The sequence below is a fragment of the Xenopus tropicalis genome, chromosome 8 (genome assembly GCF_000004195.4).
Source record: "Xenopus tropicalis strain Nigerian chromosome 8, UCB_Xtro_10.0, whole genome shotgun sequence".
NCBI classification, from domain to species: Eukaryota; Metazoa; Chordata; class Amphibia; order Anura; family Pipidae; genus Xenopus; species Xenopus tropicalis.
Window position 1 is genome coordinate 65,772,654 of NC_030684.2, and position 22,974 is coordinate 65,795,627.

At 38.4% G+C, this 22,974-nt stretch overlaps 1 protein-coding gene across 2 annotated transcripts in view; it reads left to right on the forward strand.

Moving 5' to 3' along the window:
* The first annotated feature begins 603 nt into the window (after positions 1-603).
* Positions 604-22,974, forward strand: part of fndc3a (fibronectin type III domain containing 3A) — a 66,446-nt gene continuing 44,075 nt past the window's right edge. For both annotated transcript variants that reach the window (XM_031891883.1, XM_031891884.1), the window contains exon 1: positions 604-864. The gene's annotated coding sequence lies outside the window, so the exon portion shown is untranslated. The remainder of the gene's footprint in view (positions 865-22,974) is intronic.

A 22,974-nucleotide genomic window follows, 5' to 3' on the forward strand; every position in this document is an offset into this window, starting at 1 on the left:
TTTTAGGGAGCCCTGGGCTGGCTAGCAATGATTTAGGGGGTACCTGCCCTGGCACCAATGCAAAATGTAACTCCTGGACACCAATGTTTTAGGGGGCCCTGGCTACCAATGTTTTATGTTCTTTGTATTGATGGGAGGGGTCACTGGGGGAGGGGCCATTGGGGGTGTGGGAGGAGGGGGGGGCCCAGAAAACTTTTTTGTGAGGGGCCCCGTGATTTCTGATGGCGGCCCTGACTGTGGGGTCTCCATCCTCTATAGCTACTCTAACTGGAGAAGTTATGCACACCCATTGCTTAATATTTGTAGAGGGCACACATAACTTTGGTGTTCACATAAGAGCGGGAAGGTAGGGGGCAGTGGCTAAGTCCAAATAATGCTTTACCTTTAGTGCTTTAACGGGTGCTTCCTATGACAGTTCTGAAATTGTATCTCTACTAGGGATAATAAGGTGTGAATATGAAGACTGCAGCAGCAGCAGTGACAGGTCAAGCAAACCCACGGCTGCCTGGTTGTGATGGCATTAAGACCCCAGTCAGTGTGACGTATATATAGTTATAAGTTATTGTGTCTCTGTCTGCATGCAACACCATATCCCGAGGCACTGAAAGATCATCTGTGGTGTGCCAGTCTGTCTGTAAGCACGGTAAGGGGCTGGCCCTGTCTGGCTGGCTGGGCCCAGCCCCTTGCGCCTGCGCACTCCCCGCATTCCAGCATGGCGCTGCAGCCCGGCAGTGGAGGAGCTGCGCACTGAGATTGCAGCGGCCCCGGGGATAGCATTGAGCAGTACGTGGACATCGTGCGGAGCAAACTCAGCACCGTTCCCTCCACCGCCTCTTCCTATTGCCCCCTTTCCGTCTCAACAAGGTAAGTGCAATTCCACTGTGTCCCAGGAACTTCCCGAACAGCACTCACTTCTACCCGGGGCCCTCCTATCGCTCTTCTAGCATAGTCCCTGGGGACGCATCATCTGCCTCCTCAGCTGGGGCCCAGGCATTCTGGCTGATACTCTGCGGGATGGGCATGTAACGTCGGGGAATGCTAGGGTAATACTTTATGTGCCCAGCACTTCGTTATAAGGCTCCGCTTGTTTAACCCTTTGCCCTCCGGTGCTTATCATACGTCTCCGGGCTGATGGGTTAAGCCTCTGGGTAGAGCCCGATATTTGCCCGTGTTGGCCTTAGAGCATTAGCACATTTGCCCCTCTAACACATTGGGATTGCAGCCCCCATACCTCTGCCTTGTGGAAATGCCACGTAAGCTTTAGTGACTGCAGATGGAGAGAGGCGCCCTCCCTGCTCACTTCTCCCCCTCCCTCTCTTTTCCCCCTCTCTCCTTTGCTTTCAGTTCTTTCATTTTCTCAGCATTCTCTCTCGCGTTTCATCCTTCCTAACTATTTGCTCCCTGCTTCTTCTTTCCCTATTGATCTTCTTCAGGCACTGCAATTTACACCCCCTCCCCGACCAAGTCACAACAAAGGGCTATTGACTTTTTGGGTGACGTCACCCTTCTGGCGAGTTACTTGTTGCGGGCGGGCTAGAATGTCAGAGGGAATGGGGGGTGGGAGATTCAAGGATTGCTGAGGGAATGCATAGTATCGGATTGTTGCTTTTCAGGCACTAAATGAGACTGTGGCTTCCCAATAGTCCGCTGTAGTCCCTAGACTCCATTGTAGTTGATTCCTTTCTGCTGTGATTTAACAATATCTTTATATTCAGTGCTGAATATTGAGCTAAAATGTTTCCAAATTAGAGCTAAGGGTCTCTAGCATTTCACCTAGTTTGTTTAATCACACAAAACACTCCTTTCCATTAATTATAATGAAAAACCTATGGTACCATTATTGTAACCTAACTATACTGTCTAATGTTCTTTGGAATTTGCTTTTTATGGCGAGTGTTGGGGTTAACTCTGTTACCTTCTGGTTGGTAATAACATAGCACAAGGCATACATTTCTATGAACATGCTCAAAACTTAATTCAATTTTTGGAGAGCTTATTATAATTCTAACAATTTTCCCATCATACACATTACAAACTTCCAGCAGTTATATAGAAGATATTTGTAAATATGAGGGCAGTGTTAGGTTTGTCCCTTTCTATTCAGTACACTGGCAGTTCTCAGTGTAACAGAAGCCAGCTGATTACCAGACTGAAGAAATGTGCAAGGCTGACTTTTCCTGCATTGTTTCAAGAGACAGAACCAGCAGTGCAGAAAGGGACAAAACATACTCCTTCAATAATGTTGAAACCACTGAAGGTTTTTACCAAATGTATAATGGAAAACAGGTTAGGATTATATTTGATAACATTTCAATTTTACAATTAAGTCTTTTTTTAATCTGGCTGAATGTCTCATTGTATCTAAGTCTGATGAATGTTTGAGGCCACACAAGGCTATTCGGATCCCTTTGGTCTGTTCACAACATGTCATCTGTTGCTACACAAAAAAGGTGTAGTGTGCAAAATGCAATGTCATATGCAGTTATTCACATTTTCTCCTATAATTCCAGCATCATTTCTGGCACGAGTAAAAGTGGCACCCAGCGTGATTGTGATTCTCAGTAGAGGCAGGGTGAGCACAATTCTGCAGAATTGCAAGGAGCGTGTTTGGCAGAAGTACCTTTAATAAGTTGTCAATTAGTGCAATGACACATTTTGTGTAACTGTAACTGTGGTTGTGCTCATAGATGACCCCTATAATGTTCAAAATGTTGCATTGGTTAAAGTTGAGCCACCGTGGTATAGACTTGTGTTCCTAGTATTCTGCTAGAATTTGTCCTGGGTAAAAAAAGCTAGTTTTAATTCTAAATTGCATGCATAATGGTAATACTGATGTAATACATACAATTTAAATCAGTTTAAATAATTACAAAATTGTTTATTTTTCTACTTAACAAAAAAATATTTTGGTTTATCTGAGTTCTATTTTATGCATGGACCAAAAATAAAATGTTGCCCAAAGTTGTAATTCTAAGCATCTATCCAATTTACATTAATTACACTTTTTAAATAGCTGTAATGATAAGTATAACTGCTTCTGAAAGCTGTATCTGTCCTTGTTGCTCTGGTAGGTCTGGATTTTAAAACAATGTAGCAGAAGCATGCAAGACTGATTTTTGCAACTTTGTTTCAAAGACAGACCCAGCAAATGGAAACTGGAGTTATTCCACATTCATGCAAGGTACATAACTAGATTACCAATATACAGATAATGGACTTCTGATTAACTGTGCAATGATAATTATCTACCTGGCAGGAACCAAACACGGAGTAGCTTCAGTTTCCCTGATTAAACTAATGGGTAGAAATTATGTTCAGCACAAGCTCTATTCATTTCACTCATGTTGAATAAGAGCAGGTCCTGGCAATCTGTGGGTTCTGGCAAATGCCAAAGGGGCTGCTGTAAGAAGCCGTAGATAATCACTGTGTATTGGGCCTATGGGGGGATGTTTGGGCCTATGGGGGGATATTTGGGCCTCTGTGTACTTGAAATTCCAGGGACTATTTTGAATCCCAGTCTGGACCTAAACAGTTGCATATACTGCCCTTTACAAGTGAGCTCCTTGTGTGCATGTAGTATTTAATAGCTAACCCTAGGGTTAAAAAAATGCAAAAGACTTCATTACCTTGGCTTGTCATTTTGGGTTTTGAAGCTATTATTTTGATATGTGTTTGTACCTTTAAAAGTGTAATATGTTCTTACTTTTTCTCTGTTATTGGAGTACTTGATCTGATTTCTTTTAATGTCCGCCATTATTTAAACACTGTTGCAGTGCGTCTTTTTTTTGTTGCAGATTGAGTTGAATTTCATTTGCAATTTATCTTGGATAAGTATTCTCAATTCTGCAAGACTTATCCAAGATTTGTTTTACTAATTGTAAAGCTTTTAATAATCAAAACATCACTCTTGCACGCTGGCCTGTGTAAAATGCAGATAGAAGTGCAATGTATAGAGGCACATGCTGTTTTGGTGTAACAAGTTTACTGTCCTCTTTCTGGTGCACTTGGCTGAGGCAGTAGTCAGGCTATACCTTGGCAATAATATTGAATAATGAATGTCTAGAAGTGTTTCCTGGCAGACCTTCTGCCTGGCTATAAATAGGTCTTTCAAAAATGAGTAAGCTAATACTCGGCTGGGTTAGTTTTATTTTTTCTCTCCTATAGATTCTTTCTTTCCTATAGAAAACAGAGACTTCCTTGTTCTGTCTAGTTTCTCCTGTTATTTTACATCTGATTTACCAGAGCTGATTTACTTGGATTTTAATCTTTTTAAGAAGGGTTTATAACAAGAAGGAATTTTGTGTGTTTAAACATCTTATCCTTGCCAGGGTAGGCAAAACCTCAGCAGCCTGGTATTTCACCCTTGATCCTTTAAAGGGAATAATATTGACCAACTATATATTATCAGACAGTATGCATTGTGTGTGGCCTGAACATGGTTGCCCTTGTGTCTGGGTAATGCTTTGTTTAAGTTGTTATTGGTAACAGCAATGTAGGGATTCCAAACTTTTGATGAACATTTGGCTGTTGAGTTCATTGTTTCATTAGAGTCTGTGAAAAAAATTGTGCAGTGAAAGAAATATAGTTGCCCCTTATAGCATTTGTTTTTCTCTATAAATTTCCCTTTTAAGATATACCATAAATCACCTAATCCAACTGTTTCAGTCTGTGACCTTTGTTAATTTACAGAATGTATTTTTACACATGGCAGATTCTCAACCTGTGGCTAAACAGGCCATGAATCTGCCCCTACGCTTGAATCAGTGCTCTTCTGCGTCTGCACCTAGAGCTACTATGGCGGACCATGAACAGGCACATGGAGTGGATTCCAGCTCTGAAATGTTGAGTTTGCATTTCACGTCTAAATCCACTCCATTTGCCTGCATCCAGCCCAACCTGCTCTGGGTGCAGATACAGAACTGCACTGATTTAAGTGTAATTAAGTTCAGGCCGAGAATCCGCCATGTGTGACATAAGCCTAAAGTGCTTTATAAATTGCCGAAAGAATGATCATTTACTGTTTACTTGGATCCACCTCTCTGCACCCATTAAAAGTACAAACACAGATAAACATAACATAGAGGGAACATTGCTGCAAACATAGGTGTCTTTTACACTGTGATTAAATATTGCAGAGTAAGTCCCTATTAGTTGCCAACTTTATTGGAATCCCCCCCTGTTTTGAGATCTTGGTACAGTCTGAAAATGCATAGGAATGTTTTAGAAGCAAAAACATATGGAATTGTGCAAATATGGGAGCCAGGTATTTTTTCTGAAACCAGGTATAAACAGATTAATGGGGTTTAATAAATGGTTGGTTGTCGCGTGAAACTTTTGAGCAGCTGGATTTTGTATTCAACAAATTTTAAGCATTATGCATTAGTCTGATTGTTTTGTAATACTTTCACATACACACAAGGAAATCAATTCGGGCATGTGTAGCCTTTTCAGAAGAGAAAACATGTGATTTCCATGGAAACATTGACTGAGAAGTTACATAAGAAACATCTGTCACCAAAATGTTGCCCATCAGTCTTATTAGCTGTGAATCTTTGGGCTACATTGTGGCATTTGCTGATGACAGTCTGCGGTTCTGTTGTGTCTAGACACTGCTACTATAAATTTGTAGAGGTCGTAACAACAGATATGTATACAGCCAAACTGAAAGGGGCTGTTTGAAAAGTTTAATTTTCCATATATGTACTATGTGCTATAATTTATGAAATAGTCTTACCTGAACATTTTGTGTATATCCCCCCTATGTTTGGTTTGAAGTAGAGAGAGTAATAGAGGTTTGTTGTTTGCATGTATATACTACATTTCTTCTTTTTATTTTAAGTTATCAGTTTGGTAGGTTAGGATGTACTTTTGCTATTGGTAAGTACATGGGAATTTTTCTTAAATTGTAACATTTTTGTCCTGTCTGTATCCATGTGTTATATGACCCTGTGTCAAGGACTGATCGTCTTTAACAGCAGGGAGGATTTGTACTCTGCCTTCCTGCCTCACACATACTCCTTTCTTTACCGTACATGTTTGTAGAAGTTTTTCAATGTACCTATTGTGCTAAAATCACCTTTGCTGTTTGCTGAAATACAGTTTATTTGTGTGTTTGGATAACCATTCAGTTTCTAGACAGCCTAACATTCCATGTTATGCTTTCTTAAAAAATACTAATATTTTGTTTCAAAGGCTATGTCATTTATTGCCTGCCGTTTTAAACATACTCCACTGTGAATTACTCTAGTCTTATTTGAGCCATACAGTCCTCATCAACAAATCATAATTAAAAGTGATGTGGATTCGTAATGATCTATTTTCTCTTAAAACCATTTAAACATTCAATGTTCCTACACACTGTATATATATATTTTGTTTGAATAGGGTGCATGCTTGTTATTTTTTTTTATCACCTGAACACCTGACTTATATTTTTTCTGCGTTGATTACTTAGCCTTTTGGAAATGTAGCTTTGCAGTTTTAAAAAGGTGCGTTATACAGTAAGGTAGAGCTGGGCGGTATGACCAAAAATTTATATCACGGTATTTTTCAAAATTATATCGGTATCACGGTATTTGACGGTATATAAATAAAAAATAAATAATAAATATTGGTGGCCCCCCCACCCCCCCAAGCCACAACCCCCCCCACCCCCCCAAGCCACAACCCCCCCCAACCCCAACCACCCCAACCCCAGCCCCCCCAGCCACAACCCCCCCAGCCCCAGCCACAACCCCCACAGCCCCCCCAACCCCAGCCACAACCCCCCCAACCCCAGCACCAGCCACAACCCCCCCAGCCCCAGCCCCAGCCACAACCCCCCCAACCCCAGCACCAGCCACAACCCCAGCACCAGCCACAACCCCCCCAACCCCAGCACCAGCCACAACCCCAGCACCAGCCACAACCCCCCAGCCCCAGCCACAACCCCAGCCACAACCCCAGCACCAGCCACAACCCCCCCAACCCCAGCACCAGCCACAACCCCCCCAACCCCAGCACCAGCCACAACCCCCCCAACCCCAGCACCAGCCACAACCCCCCCAGCCCCAGCCACAGCCACAACCCCAGCCCCAGCCCCAGCCCAACTTACCCAACTTGTGGTTCCTCCAGCGATGCGTCCTAGCGACGTCGCGTGCGCGCCGACGTCACATGCGCGCCGACGTCACGTGCGCACGGGCGCAACCCGGATGTAATTGGATAAAAACTGCAGGAGGCGCGCATACCGGTATAGCGGTATGTTCAAAAATCATATCGTTTTTTTTTCAAAAACCGGTATACCGGTTAAACCGGTATACCGCCCAGCACTACAGTAAGGCTCTCGCTAACAAATACATTTTATAAAATGCTGTAACAAAGATATCTCCTTTCATACTAATGAATACTTTTATGTGGTGGAACTTCGCTGCAGCTTCTTTGAACTGCCAGTCACAGGCCCCTTACTCAGGATATAACTAAGGGCACCAGAGCAGAACCAGTTGTATTTCCTCGTGTTGTGGTTGTTCACTGTGCCGGTTGGTTAAAGGATCACCAATATGTCCTTGAACTAAAAATCAAATAGTTAAATGTTTCTAGTTAAATGGCACTTAATATGTTGGTGTCTGTTAGATTTTGAATAAATGATCCTTTTCTTTGTTTACTACCTCATAGAACAGTTGCTTTGCTTTAAGTGAAAAAGCCAATGCAAAATAAAAGCTTTGCACTGTGGAATGTTTGATACTGTTATACAGAGTTAATTGCAGATAAACAGGTTTCTGTTTTAATATTATAGTGTGAAGTTACACTTTAGCTGAACTAAATGAGAGCCAATGTGCCATGTAATTGAATCATTATCTGGCTTACCCATTATTGCGTATTAAAAGCATTATTATGGGTATCCAGTGTTTTTCTCATGCTCGAGAAATAGGCAGAACTGTGAAGTCATTTTAATGAAAGGAATTATTTTGACCTTGTACAGTGATCTTTGTGCAGTAGATAATCCTTGATTCTTAATATATTTATCTTCCATTTACACACTGATAGGCAACAAGTGTATCTAAAATGGTTAAAATATGTAATTACAGTTTTGTGAGTGTAAAAAATGTTGAAAGAAACATTCTCTGGTTGAGATTTAGTCTATGAATGAAAGATAATGAAACTTCAAATATGGTTGTTTGTTGGAATATGTAAGTAAGGTTGTATAATTTTTTTTTTTTTTTTGCAAGAAAAAATTGTTTCTTAAATGTTGAGATATACAAAATGTAATATGCTGGTCACTACCTGTATACCGTTAGACATGTCTGCCACAAGTTCTGCATTTACAAATGCCCTGTTGGTTGCACATATTTGCACTTGCATTGCTTAAAGACATACACATGTATATGTAGTTTGACCATCTGTGTTTGTTGACAATTTAAATGCAGATACAGCCATGTGTAGAAAATCTCCAAATATTCAAAGATCTCACTTGACACTAGTTGTGTCTACAATCAAGTCACTGCTGTGTTCTTTAAATGTAAACTGCTGCTCTGGGAGTGTTGTCACCTCCAGTACAATATAAACCAGCAATCCACAAATTATGCCACTGGCTCCTCTTGGAATTTCCAGCTACAAGACTTTTTTGAGTTGATTTTTGGGAGGATACCTGTTTGCTGTCCTAGATAATTTGTTAAGCCCAGCTTTGAGGCTAATTACAGTAAGTGGGGTGCCATGCCATGGGTATCCTTAGAACTAAATGACAAAGCTTTTAGAACAAATCAGCTGAGTTAGTCCCTCCAGACCAACTTAGCAGCTTTTTATCTTGTGTATTGGGCCTTCAGGTTTACCTGCCAACTGATATCTGGCCAGAAATCGGGGAGATTTTGGGCAGGTTACAAAATCCAGGCTGGCATTGTTTGCATTGGCACAGTATTGTTCATAATATCTTGGAGCAGAGATTTGCTCATTTGCAACTTTGCAGAAGGAGTAGATCTCAAAGTATATATGACCTGCTTAAAGGACCAGTGTGTTTGCTTCAGGAACACTACTATAGTTTATATAAATAAGCTGCTGTGTAGCCATGGGGGCAGCCATTGAATATGGTAAAAAGTAGAAAAGGCACAGGTTACATAGCAGATAACAGATAAGACACCATTTTGTTCTATGGAGTTTATCTGTTAGCTGCTGTGTAACCTGTGCCTTTTCTCCTTTTGAATGGCTGCTCCCATGCTTACATCAGGTATTTATAAAAACTCTAGTAGTGTTTCTGAAACAAACACAAAACTTTTACAAGTGCAGGGTAGCTGTACATTATAGTTTTAATTTCTTTGATATATTTTCATTTTTTGGTGTTACTGTTCCTTTAAGGCTTAAACGTTATGCAGCAAAGTTTCATGTGCCTGTAAATTCAAGGGGTGGGGGTTAGTCCTTGGCAAATGTTGGACATCAAATGGTAGTTTTAACCACTGCTATAGACTAATGTACTATTTATTTTTATACTGTTTATCCTTTAGTCATAATACCAATCAAGTTTTTATTATACAGATTAAAACAGATAATATCTCTTGATTTTCCTTCATTTATATAGATGGGCTTTCATTAACATATGTGGCTATTGCAGTATAATTTATAATTATAGGATTTTGTGTATATTCAGTCAGTGCATTTTGAGGGTGTTCTGTCTATCAGGAAACAATGGCAGTTTGGGAGAGTGCCGGAAATTTAGGCACATTTTGTTTCTATTGTAGCAAAAAGCGCAAAAATTTTAATCTTTAATTGCCAAGGTTAGAACACTTGGTTTTAGTTGATCTTTTAAGAAAGTCAAAGCGTGATTATAATATTTTGGATTCTTGATGAAAAAAGGGACCTTGAACTTTTCTTGTAAATGATCTGGGCCAAAGAGATTTAGCAGCAAATTTCTGGCTTACTTCAAACCATATACAGATTCATGATAAAAAGTATTTTCAGGATTTGCTCAGGTAAACTATTAAATACTTTTCTTAAATGAGCTGTTGGTTAATCTATTACCAATGTCCTGTTAGAAAAGGGCTACTTCGATAATACTTTATTTACTCTACTTCTGCATGTGTCATAAGCCTATAGACCACCTTGTGCCCTGATATAATACAGGTATGAGACCTGTTATCCAGAATGCCCGGGACCTGGGGGTTTTCGGATAAGGATGAATTATAACTTAGTTAGTATAAGGGTCTGTTTTATTATAACAGAAAAATTAAGTCATTTTTATTATTTGGTTAAAATTTAGTCTATTTGAGATGGCCTTCCCGTAATTCAGAGCTTTCTGGATAACTGGTTTCTGCATAAAGGATCTCATACCTGTATATGAGATGCCCAGGGATAGAAGTTGGTCTCCTCTAATGTAAAGCCTGCACTTGTTGTATGGAGACAGGTCAGTATGCAACAGACAACAAATTTTGGGAAAAATGCCCGTTTAAACAGGTGTTTAAAAATGAAATAAGGTAATCTACACAATTTGAAGTTTACCTCATTAACAAAGTTTGGAACCTTTAGCTTACAGAAACTTTTTTGCATTTACATTTTTATGTACCATCAAAATTGTGTTCTTTTTGATGGATGGAGATTTTATATTTAACCATGTCTAAGTGTGTATGAAAATAATAATTTAATTCATAAGTGCTAGATATTTCAGTACAAAACTGGTCCTGTCCCTAAGAGCTTACAATCTATCAAAAAAGACAGCAAATAGTACCAGAGACAGGATATTGTAGTAGCAGAGCAACATAACTGATTTTGGAAAGGCAAAGCAATGCATCTTTTCCCCGGAAACTCATGATGGCATGATGGCAGAAGATTTATCGCGGGTAACTAATCTATCTGTGGGACATTAGCCTAAGAAGTAACAGAGTATGAGGAGATGAGAGAGAGAAGTATAGAAGTACAGAGCTGTGTGTCCCTCTGTCACTTTGTTGTATGCCTCAGTATGTTATTCAGGAAGCAGTTACCTCCCAAACATCACTAATAATGTCCTGAGGGCTGTGCTGGCAAACTGTCAAAAGACCTCTGAAATGGCATTCTACTGGTGTAGCTTACAGTCTCCACATGGTTTTCAGTGCCTCAAGCTGGCCATACAGGTAATATTTCCACACTCAGCTGGGCGATATCAGGTTGGTATGATCAGATCACATTAGTGGGATTGCAGGCTGTTGGGGTTTTAATCCTGATGACATTTTTAAACTGTTTGCTTTACGATCTGACCGATTTTTGATCAGATGTCAGACAGACCCGAAGGCGCCCCTATACACGAGCTGGTAAAATGGGTAGCTTTTAGTGGTACGTGTACAGCTGGCCACCTCTCGGCCTGCATATATACACGGCCAATCTGTTTGTCCACGCACATGGATCAAATTTTGGGGTAGAAATGCAAAAGTGCATATCTGTGGTGAAATCCATTACATTTGTCTGTGCCCAGGCAGATGCAGGACCAATTTGAAAATTTTGATCGGGAGCCATAGAAGGCGCCTGACCAAAATCTCCCTTCAGCGCTGAATCGGCAGATGGTCGCACGAAACATCGTCAGATCGCCACGTGTATGGCCAGCTTTAGGATTGCATCTGAAAGGCTGACTTTTGGGGTTTGCAACGAATCGATCCACAGACATATTGTTTGCATTTTGTACACAGATGTGCATGAATATATGAATAATGCAATGATTTGGCAGCAACACTAAATTACTATAAAAGGAAAAAAATATTTTGTGTGGTGTCATATTTACAGCTGATTTCCTGCTTCAGTTGTTGCTAACTCATTAGGATATCATAATATCTTTCTCTTCCTTCTTTTGGCCTGTAATGCCTTCCTTCTCAATGGTATACTACTAATTGGCCCATGGGCAGAATATATATATATATATATATATATATATATATATATATATATATATATTTTTTTTTTTTATGTATCTCTTAAAAAAAATCTTTTCTTAACTTCTTTTACACCAGGCAACATGCTGATTTTATGCCCTAACATCTACTATAACTGTGTGTCTGCCAGGTACAAATAAATGTGTTCTGTTAAAACCTATAAATGTTACTGTGGCTATTAATGAACCATGCCTGCTTTTTGTGCTGTATGAGTTTTTCATAGGCCAGACACAATGGAAAGGTGCAGTGTAAAAGACTTGTGTGATGTCAGTAATACATGCAGCTGTATGTTTGTTGAAGGTGTTAAATAGGTACATAGGCAGCTGCACAAACTGAACTCATTTAATATATATATATATATATATATATATATATATATATATATATATATATATATATATATATAATATATATATATAGTGTGTGTGGTTAATAGTTTTGTGTGCCTGTTTTGGGTTTATATACAGGAGAGAATCTTAACATATGGACCTAAAAATTGGTGGGTTTCTTTGACGCCTATAATATGATTAAAAAAAACTTCCAATTTGAGAAAAATTCAGTGAGATGTTCTAAACCAATTTTTGGGTCGTAAAATTGGTTTGAACTACTTTAGGGTCCCATGAAAAAAAAGATGAAGAAAAACTGATGTAGAGACTTTTTTTGTTTGAGTTTCTGCTCTGAAAAAGTGATTCCCCTGCAGTGTGAAGTTGGATGGGGGTTGGAAAAAACATAACTCTTGACATTCCAGGAATGTCCCCTAGGATATGAGCACAGCAAATCATTGTTTAGGAATCTCCATAGGCAAATCTGAAGATGCCAGGCCCTCCAACTTAGCCTGAAACTGTATTCTTTAGGGACTGAGACACATTTGTGTATTTTGCTCTGTAAACTTGCATTATTTTTAACAGGTTTATCTAAAATTTGTTTTTTCGCTGCTTTTGTAGAGGCGTTTAAAGTTTTGTGGCCTTAGTGATTTACTCGCCAAATGAACTTATTTTTTTATAAAGGCTGACAGGCCTGTAATTTAGTAGTCAGTGGTTGAATACTCCTTAATCTGCTATTAACTGTTCCATTTTAAGTCCTGAAGAAGAAATGTGTGCCCCATATACAATTATGTGCACAATAACGTAGTCTGCACCTCCAGAAATTCAGTAGCTTTTTTGAAAGAATATTTTTGTTCACATTATCTCTGTATTTTTAGTCATCATTATGGATTTATACAGAAGACGTGGCCTAGAATAGTGAATGCTTGTGGGGTTGGGTATTGTTGATGTCTGGATTCAGAAAACAGGATATGCAAACATACCTATTAATAATGAGGTGCCTGACTGCAGAGATACATAAAACAACTACAGATGAGATCTGTAAAGGTTCCTCTTTGCTGGGTGAAGCTTACTGTGTGTAATGTAGTGATATTTTTCACAGGCAGTCTCTTATCACGTAATTACTGCACAGGGGATATCTTGCTGTTTGTTTAAGAATGCCATTATTATTTTATTAGCAGTTGAGCTTGACGCATGAAGTAAGGTACACAAGATGTCTTATCACTAGAGTGATTAGATAGTGGCAGTAAATAATACTCTTAAAATGATCTTTCTAACGTCTCCCCAGGTAATAAATGGCATTTTTTACATTGTTAACTGAGACATCACTCTGAATGAAGCGAAATCGACGAGAAGATTGATAAAAGTGAATGGGTGCACCTTGGACAACCCTGTCTTTAAAGGAACAGTAACACCAAAAAATGAAAGAGCTTTAAAGTAATAAAAATATAATGCACTGTTGCCCTGCACTGGTAAAACTGGTGTGTTTGCTACAGTAACACTACTATAATTGATATAATAAGCTGCTGTGTAGCCACGGGGGCAGCCATTCAAGCTGGAAAAAAGGAGAAAAGGCACAGGTTACATAGCAGATAACAGATAAATTCTGTAGAATACAATAGTGTTTTATCTGTTATCTGCTATGTGCCTGTGCCTTTTCTCCTTTGAATGGCTGCCTCCATGGCTACATAGCAGCTTATTTATATAAATTATAGTAGACTCTCTGAAGTAAACACACACCTTTTACCAGTGCAGGGCAGCAGCACATTATATTTTAGTTACTTTTATACACTTTCATTTTTTGGTGTTACTGTTCCTTTAATACTTAGCAGTGCAGACTTTCAGTTAGTCTTGTAACCTGTTGCATCTAAATGGCATGTAGCATTTCCTGGTCAGCTGCTTGAAATTGTTAGAATTGTGTTTTTTTTCTTCATTATATTAATTTTTTATTACTTTAACTGCACAGTTACTAAATCTTGATATTAAAAATCATTTCATATATACACATGTAGAGTCATGTATGCATTCTATGGCTTTCCAAGATAATTTGGCCTTTTCGGAACCTAATGATGATACTTAATTTTACCTTGACACACAATAGCGAGGTGAAAATGTTCACTTGTGAATTTAAGGACATTTACACACTTTTTTTTTTTTTTTCCTTTTAAGGATGCTTTCATGTGCTCGTGGCTTTTGTGTTTCACTGCACAGAAACTCGTGTGTTAATTGAGTCCATTATTTTCAAGGTAGCTTGTAAAAATGCAGTACTGAACTTCTAGGAGGTGCCAACCTACCAAGAAAATAATGTTGCGTCTTGCCTACATAAGTCAGGTCAGCGCAGCCCTGGCTCAAATTTCTGTGGTTCTTTTAGTCTCTTGGGTCTTATCGTCCAGATAGGAAGGAAATGTTTAGTTGTATCTCATTTACCATGGGAACAGGTGGTAGTTGACAATTCAGACCTCTGCAGAGTTGGTCTGCTTGTCAGGGCAGAATCTCCCGGTTCATACTTTATTTCAGCTTCAATAGAGATCAAGGGACAGCTGTTTTTAGATCTATTTGTCATTTAGCTCAACTTCATTGAGTACATAAACAGTATTCAGAGAGCTGAATTAAGGTTTAAAAAATTTGACAAAAAACTCAAATTCAAAACAAAATAGAACATTACATTTGCACAATTTGATCAGATGTTTTGTTTACACTGCTTTATTTTGTTTATTAGCTTATAAGCATTTTATATATTATATATACATATATATTTGTATTTAACTTCTCGTGGACTAAACGATAATCTGTTGTATCATGTGGGACACAACCATTTCTTACCCTTTTATGTAAACGTTAAAACATGCTTGTATACATGAGATATTTTATCATTTGTAATCTAAAATGTAAGTTTTTAATGCTATAAATGCCTGTGCCACTTTTGTCACATGTTTCTCATTTAAATCAATGTGAGGCAGTAATGGTGTTTTAACTTCAGCCTGCTTTGCTTGTAGAAGTGTAGAAAACACTGCCCAGGCCATATCCCTAAAAGTTTGTGTTCCTAATAAGTATGATCAGCCTGTCATATTGTTTGCATTTGACTCATGGTATCTTTGAAAGCAAAGCACATCTAAATATTAAGATTGCCTCATATTAACTCATTGTTTATGTTGTAGTCTCCTATAATATGACTAGTGGCCTTTAGTATGAGGTTTATTTTGATTTTTTTAATATGCTGCTGAGAGACTATATCAAATCTTATCCTTGGCCATCTTTGGAACTAACATAGCTAAAACTCACCCATAACCTGCAATGACTGCTTAAACTGATTTCTGATCTAAAGAAGTATTTGGGATGACTTTACACTTTAAAAAAAGATATGTACCCTTTTAACTATATCCATGAGGTAATTTTCCTAATAACAAATAGTATTTCTCCCCTTAAAAAGAGCTGAGAAACTGCAAGACCTTTACCTATCTATAGCTTGTATCATGCAACAGGTTAATGCTTAGAGGGATGTCCCATTTTTCTTAGCTTAAGTGAATAAAAAAAAATCAATGGTTTTGAAATTATTTGTAAAAACAGTCGCAGTTGTCCAGATCGGTTGTGCAGAGAAAGTAAACTGCCACACAGATACTTCCTTGAGTAGCAGGTACAAAAAACTTCAATTTCTTTTATATTTCCATTGTACTAGCAAATTATTAGAATTAAGAGCTGCCTTAAAGGTCTGTTCAGTGCACAGGATATTTCAGGGCTAACTATTATAATTTATCTTTTTAAGTCTTAAAATTATTGTTGAATATAAGTGTAAATGAAATTAAATATAGCAGGTTTTACCCCAGTGTGTTAGTAATTCTATATGTTCTCTTGCCTGATTACCCTGCTTTTAATGTAAGAGTAAATTCTCGTGTCTTGACATTTTCTTGGCAGGGGAGTTTGTGGTTGATATGACCCTGAAAGGAATGTTAACGAGCAATCTATGGGATTTCCTTAAAGAAGTCCATTCTGTTTGTTTCTGTTTACTTGCAGGATTGCATGTTTATAATAACACAGCCTAAGAAGGGCTAATGCACACAATGAAAAGAAAAGCATAATTTCTCGTATCTTTAGTATATAAAATTGCGTTTGCAGTTTTGTAGCGGGGGGGGGGGGCAAAAGAGTACAAATTGAATTCGGTTTGAACGATCAATTGAACATCTAGGAGTGTAAGAGCTAGAATTGAAACGGGTTCAAGGTGTGATTCTGAACATTTTAAATTTTCTTCACTCTTTCTTTTCTATCCATTTTAAGTTTTTTAAGTATTTAGAAGTAAAAGTTATATTTTAACTATAATAGGTGTGCCAGTTTGGTTCTTTTTTGTGTCTATAACACGATATATTATATTTACAATTTTAAATACTGTGCACCCTAACAAAATTACTGTAGTGCAAGGTTTTTCACACTCTAGTTTACACAGTAGACCACATACATGAACAAATTTGGTGTTTGCCTAAGGGAATTTGTTTTAGTCTGGTCAAAAAACCTAATCAGATATTGCCATCTTGGACTATTGTTAGGGCTCTGGCACACGGGGAGATTAGTCGACCACGAGGAAACTTCCGCGATTTCACTGATATCGCGCTGCCGCGTATGCCATCCCACCGGTGATTTACATATTCGCCGGTGGGATGGGATTTTGGGGAGGTTAGTCAGCCGTGAACAGGGAGATTTGGCGCGGACGACTAATCTCCCTGTGTGCCAGAGCCCTTCATTTTTGGTGGTCTGCAATTAGATGCATTCTGTTGAAGGGTGATAACAGAAATAGTCCACTTATTGGACAAGAATAATGGTAATTGTTATTTTACAGTAGTGGGTTTAATTCATCATCTAACTCGGATGGCAAAAACTGTTTTTCCTTAAAGGTATTGGCACACAAGAATACTTTGGGATACAAACCCACATAGCTTAAATTTATATTACCTGACAAGCATTGGTAGCTTGGAAATGCATTAGTGATTTATTTAGAGGCAACTGTGGCCTGAAAAGCAGTGACATCAGCAATTGTCAGGCTTTTTTCATTCATGTTTATTAGAGTGAGGACTTTTTCAGGCTTAAAAAATTGGGACAATTAGAGTTCCATAGTAGCCAGCACATCCTTCCAGGGAATAGGTTGATGTAGACATTATTATTAGTTGATGGATAATTTGTTATTAATTCTGTCTTATATGTCGTTCTCATTTAATATTTTAAAGTCTGCAAATTTCCACTTGGTGTTTATTTCCTTTAATCATCCCTCATGTTGAGTCATTGCATGTGAGAAGGTCCATTTCAGAATTGCATTGCAAAGGTCACAAACTACACACTGTCTGTTGATATTCATCATCAGCTGATTTCATGTTTAGCATCAAGAGTAAGTTATTATAGGAGGGGGACAGTTTCTGTTTTTTATCCCATTGTCACTGAATTAAAAAATATATATGCAAACTCTGCGATCTTCCCTAGTAATAATTTGTCAAATGTAGCCACAGCTTGCTTGGCATGCTTTGACATGGTAAGTACTGACAGAGATTCTATGATGTATACAGTATAATTGTTATTGTTGTCTGTGGAGTCAGCCAGTGCATGGAAACAGGTTGGTTAATTATTTATTCAAACATAGCCCTAGTGAATAGGATTTTATAGTGAGCACAAATAAAAAAAGTTGTGTATAATACTTGACTGCCTATATTTCTGTTGCAGTTATATTTAGGAATAAGCCTGCATGAAACTTGCAACACGACTTACTAGATTGAGTATGTTCTTTACGCTTGCATTTGACATGCCAGTTAATTGAATGGGTTAATTCAGATTTGAGGGTTTGGGGTGCAGGTGTGGAAATGATTCTGCAAGCTAACTATGGGGTTCCCCCAAGTGAATGGTGGCACAGCATAATATACACACGTTACCTATAGCTAACAAAGAAATATAGAATGTAGAATGAAATAAAATGTTAAAAACCTTTATCATGAAGGCTATCCATTTTAAACTGATTGTCAGCATAAGTAGGTCTCAATTGCATACCGGTTTTCTTGGGATCAGTTCACTCTTCGACTTCACGTCCCAGTGTTATCACAAGGGCCTTTTGGTTACCTATCAGAAACATGCTTAAACATCAAATAAGATGTTAATGTGCTATTTTTATTTGAAATTTGGGCACCCTAAAGAAAGTTTCTCATAAATAAAAATTAACATACATACATTGCCTCTCTCGGTAAACAGTTTGTGTGCTCAGAGCATTCCTTCTGATTGTTTGCCTGCCTGCTGATGATTAAGGATATGTCTTTTCTTAAGAAGCAAAGCGTTTGCATAGTTAGGGGTCCCGGGTGTAGGGCAGTCAGGGGAAGTATAAACAACCTCCCCAGCCTAATGCCACTCATTCACGAGGGTGACACAATCAGAAGAGACTAAAGAAAGCTAAAGAATATTTTGTAGGTATTCTCCTGTTTTATGGTTTAATAGCAGTCTTAGTTAATAGCAATCTGGTTTCTAAATATTGTAACCATTTCATGTTTTATTGTGATCTTTCCCAGAACAATTTGTGCTACAGAAGTTTGCTTTAGTAATATGCAGATGTTATATATGTTGGGGTCTGTCATAGTTGGAAAACATTTTTTTTTTTTCATTTTTACCAAGTGACTTATGTGTCCACAGCCTCAGTGGTAAATGTGTCTGCTCTGCGTCTGATTAATCTATACCTGATTTGTTTAGATATCTGTTTTATTCATTCCAGAGTAGGGCCAGTGTAGTGTGTAGATCCAAAAATGGTTATTTGTTTCACTTATCCGTAATAATAATTTGTTATTTAAGAAAAATAATTGATTAAAACATAAATTACATATTTATAATGCACGCTAAAAGCCAAATTTATGGACTCGAATAAAAAGTGCTTTGGAATGCAGGGCTCTAAGTTTTAGAATGTTCTAATATTTAAATTTGTTTACTTGAGACTGCTAATACCGCCAACCCAGAAAATCTTGATTGAGAAGAGTTTTTCATAAACTGTAATTAAAATGTTACAAATGCTCTCCTGTACTTAAAATCTGCCGATTTTGAGAATAAAGAGGCATTAACAGTTTTTTTTCCTCTGACAGCACAGACTTACTTTATGCAATAGGCAATTAAATGAAAAGCCTTACTATATAGGGTGCTCTCTGTCCGCTTGCTGTTCTTCAGGCGCACTGTTCCTCGAGAACCCAGCACAAGACCCAGGTACATGGTACCAGTGTCATGTTATTGTTTTGGCAGTAAAACACTGTTCGTGATAAAGGTACATTTTACTGTCCTGGATTGCTAGTATCTTGTCCCCTGTTAGTTCCCTGACTGGGCACAGTATAGGTGGCTGGTTCTAAGGAGCAGCTGAATCACTTCTCCAGAGCTCTAGCACAGTGACAAATCTACTTAGGGATGGAGGGCACCCTATCCAGGAAGGGTTCTTATAGATGGAATAAAGTTTCGAAGGCTTTTATAGTAGAAGGTTGGGCTGTTCCACCTTTTAGGTTAATGGCATACAGGATGGCCCAGCACAATCACTACTGCCTCTTCTGCATCTCTGCTACCTGCTAATGAATGTTCTTAGGCAATGATCTGCTTGTACTTGTGGTGTCAGTCAGTTCACTTTGAGCTTTATAGAGAGCAGCAAGGGCCATTTCAGCTGCTTTTCTGCTATCTGGAACATGTCAGTGGCCCTTGAAAGTTATTAACACAACAGCATGTTTAGCATTGACTAAATATTTAATTTGGTTTGTAGTGCCTGTGGTTTTTCATTGCACATTGGTATGTACAGAAAATGATAGCCCTAACCCTCTGGCAAGTGTTTCCTTTTTGTCATTGGTTCTTGCTAGTTTGTTTTCTGTGGGCTGCTTATAATGCGCTAATGCTACTGCCTCTCTCCATGGGACATGTCACTTCAATGTTTGCTTTGCAACAATGGGCTAGTATTCTGTCAAGGTTCACATCAGCATCAAAAGCAAACAGTGGCTGTGGATTCCCAGGCACACAGGGCCTTTCAGACTTGGCTAAAAGGGTCATAGCGACCTTTGCATTTTCTGTATAAACACAGCCCCGGAAACAAGGTCCTGCATCTATTGTTGCACCAGTTTTCTTTGTTGTAAAGCTCCCCATCTACTTGAGAGTTTTGCCTTCTCATTGCTTTATATATATTTTCTGTTCTTTCTGCTGTTCTAACTGTTACCAGATCCTAGTCTAATGTGTGGTTTCCTGCATATTGATCACTTTCTCTGCTGGCTTTTATCCAGTCTGTCTCAAGATGTAGACTACGTTCCATATCAACCATGAACTTTTAATTTCTTAGGCTCACTCCTCTCATGGAAATATGGGTATTCAGATCTGCTGCAATACAGAGCCATAGATTGTTATTTTATACAGAAAAAGCAGTATATCTGTTGCTTTTATTCTGCCCTACTGGACTATATTGCAGAAAAAAATGCAGTGCTCCATAAGTAACTAATTAGAGAGAGATAATCTTTTCAAGTTTTTGAGTGCATTGAGGGGGATTTATGTGGAAAATATTTGTATGTAACATTGGGTATACCCTGGAAATCCACCCTCCAGTGTTGGCCTGAGTTTCATGCTGTCATAAATTACAGTATAATAAAAGGAGATCTATAGCATAACTGAATATCCCCCCAGTAGGCAATAGTGGATAATATATGGTGCTGGTATTACTCAGGGCAAAAATGATCATTAACATAAAATATGGCATCTTGGCTCCCTATAGATTGACTATGGTCCCTGTCCATGTTTCAAATGAGGGGTGGGTGTGTTCCTACCAGAAGCACAGTAGGAGGGGGATAGCCAATCTCAGCCCTGCAGTCACAAGCAAAACCAGGCTTCAGTTCCCTCTCAGGTAAGCCTAGCTGCTGTTTGGTTTCTATCCTGCCATGCAGTGTGCTAGGTGAATATTAATTTTTTTCAAATTTTCAATAAATCAGCACAAAACACAACTTTTTAAAGCACCCTTAATTTATAAAAGAGTATATATGCACTGGCACATTTTTTATTTTTTCAACACACTTATATTAGGCACCTGGTGGCTTGCCTTAACAACATTTCCAGTGTTCATAATGCTGGGAAATTCCTGTTTAGGACTGGATTAAACAGAAAATTTCTCCTGAATTTTAAGTCACTGAAATTACTCTCTAGCTTTATGACCGCAGATATTTTGCATGGACAGTTGGTTAAACATTTTTAATGCTAACGTTCTGGTAGCAACAACTGAATGCAGCTGAGAAACTAAATTAGATGGTTTATTCCAACATCAGTATGACACAGCTTTGTCTTAAGCATTTTCTCAGATTGCTTTCCACTATGACCAACTATTTCCCCAGAATGTGGCAATGGAATTGGTTGTAATTGTCAGAGCTCCCATTATCTATGAATAATCGATAAGATCGTGGCTAAAACAGTTTTTGCCATTCCTCAGTGAGGAAACCTTCAGAGCGCAGCATAAGTTCTATAAATTTCTGTTAAATTCTTGCTGTTTAATCGACAAATTTTAGTCTGCACTTAACGCAATGTCTAAATAAAAAGTGATTAAAAGGCCACAGTTCTTCAGGAAATGATAATATTTACATCACTGCTAAGAGTTGTGTAATCTTGGAAAAAACTGCCATCACTTCTAGCAGTTTTTCCTGTGGCTTGAGTTAACTGTTTTGTATTCTGTGGTTATGCTTTGTGCCTTCTTTAGATCATTCATTTTCTCCACTAACTTTCAGAGCTGAATTGTCAGATATACAGGTAGAAATAGTTCTACCACTATCTGATTATTCAGCATTAAACTTTTGCCGGCGCTCGAACGCTATCAAGGCGCGTGATAAAAATTTCTGTCTAGCCTGATTGACGATACAACCGATATCATTTGCCTCGTCTACTGCCATACACATACTGAATATTGTACGAAACGATGTGTGGCCACATTTTGCATGTCAGCAGCAGCCTCTTTCTGTGACTGAGAAATCTTCTTGCATGAAAAATGCTTTAAATATACCTTTCTCTTATTAATTCCAGTATTTCCTTAAATGTAAGATGTTGAAAAATAGTATGTGAAGTTTCACAGTCCCTTATTGCTGCCAAGGTATATGAGAAAATGCCAATTGTGCCTTACTTCCTATACTGCAGGAATGTTGTTCTTTTTCTTCCCCTCCAAGAGTTAATAGGAGTCAGCTTTTTCACAGTTTAGACAAGGTGCCAGGAAGTGTCTATTCTCAAAGCAGTTTGCCAGTTAAAATTGCAGACTTTTCAGATAGCCATACATGGTCAGATTTAAACAGACAGTTTGGTGAAATTTGACTATATTGTTGCACTGTCTAGGCATGTAAGGCCGGTCAGGGATATGAGCCGTTGAAGGTGACCATATGTGAGTGTGACCATACAGTCAGCCCATGGCCAATTGATCAGATATCTTATGTATGCATGTATGTATAACTTTATTTATAAAGTGCCACAAGGGTACGCAGCGCCGTACAATCTTACAAAATTACACACAGAGAGGACAAGTGTTATAATAAATAAATATATAAATGCACAGGGAATAAGTGCCATGTGGTATGAGACACAGTAGGAAGGAGGTCCCTGACCTGGTAGAAGTTACAATCTAAGAGGATGTTCAACTTTATGGCCAGCTTAACTTCAAAAACTCAACTGTCCGTTTTATTACTCCTTTAGTCCAGCCTAGTTATGAGTTTGCTATTTTTTTCTGAGACAAAGCCGTCAGTATTTAAGTACAGTTTAGTGCAATTTTTTTCCCAGTGAAGACATAGTCTAACCATACTCTG